The sequence below is a fragment of the Myotis brandtii genome, unplaced genomic scaffold, assembly GCF_000412655.1.
Source record: "Myotis brandtii unplaced genomic scaffold, ASM41265v1 scaffold2054, whole genome shotgun sequence".
Lineage (NCBI taxonomy): Eukaryota > Metazoa > Chordata > Mammalia > Chiroptera > Vespertilionidae > Myotis > Myotis brandtii.
In genome coordinates, this window is record NW_005357665.1 from 91,683 (window position 1) to 93,080 (window position 1,398).

Sequence of the window (1,398 nt, forward strand, 5' to 3'; positions counted from 1 at the left end):
CCACTTGCGCACTGGGGGCGCGCGTGCGCGCGCGCGCGCGCACACACACACACACACACACACACACACAGAGGCATGTCCTCCAGGGACAAGCACAAACAGGTGCACAGAGAGCGCACACACAGTCCAGGGAATCTTGCATGCAGCCCATACACAAGTTCACCCACACATGCAAAATGCACGTCCTGACATGCATGATGGTTGCAAGTGCACAGGGACATACACACTCATGCATGTACATTCAGGGTAGTATGTGCACTTATACACCCAGATCCCGGCTTGAACACCTCTCGGAATTCTTCTCCCTTGCACACCAGGCATGTACTCACACACATACCACCTCCCCTCTTTAACAGCCTCTCCCCCTTCCATCCGGCGCTGTTTGGCTTCTCTCAGATCCTGCTTTTCCCTCTGTACTCCCCTCAGTTCTCCCTTTTTGCAGACCTGACCCCGCTGTGACCCTCTTCTCCTGCCACCTCTGCCTCTGGAGGCTGGGCTTTTCCCAGCCTGTCCCCAGGGACCCTGCCCTCCCAGCCTCCTGGGCCCATTGTCTGGGCCTCTGATCTCAGCCTCCTGCAGGGCCCAAGACTTCCCTCCTGGCAGACAGACCTGACCGCTGGGCCTGGGCCTGGGGACACCCCATTGTATCACCAGTCTGACCCCTCGCTCCACCTTGGAGCCACAGCATTGGGCCAAGGAGGTGGGTCTGTGCCCAGAGCACAAGCCTGAAATGAATCCCAGGCCCTTGGCCTCCAGCTGCCCCTCAATGTGGAATGTAATTATGTATCTGAGCCCTGGGAAGCTGGCTGCAGGGCGGAGGGGTGGGGGTGGGGGCGGGGGGAGCAGGATGCCTCCTGGCCAACGCCTAGGTTGCTGGATGCTCAGACAGAGCAGTGCAGGCCTACCTGCCCGGCTCCTGCCCAGGCTCCGGGCCCCAGGAAGCTGGTAGCTGCCACCTGGCCTAGGCCACCCAGAGTCCCCAACCTCAGGCTGTGCTGGGTTGAATCCACCACCTCTGCTGACCAGCTGAGGAAGCAGGTCAGGTCGGCTCTCCAGGCCACGCTTTCCCAGGATCAGGTGGGAAGAGTGAGGTTTCCCGCCTCCTGGGCAGGCAGTGAGGGTCCACAAGTGCCTCCCCCAGGCATCCAGCATGGCGCCAGCTGCTGAAGAGCCGTCAGGCCCGCAGAGCTCGGCCTGGGCCTGGCTGGGCCCCTTGCTGCCACTGCAGCCTGGGCAGTCACTGGCCCTTTATGCAGGTACCGGAGCTGAGGCACAGGAATGGTGGGCGCGTACCTGCAGAGCTGCTGGGGGTGAGTGGGGCTCAAGGCCGGGTCTGTCCCCGCCAGGATGGCTGTCCAGCCTGCAACGGGGAGGGACACCCCAGGAGGTTCCAGCCAC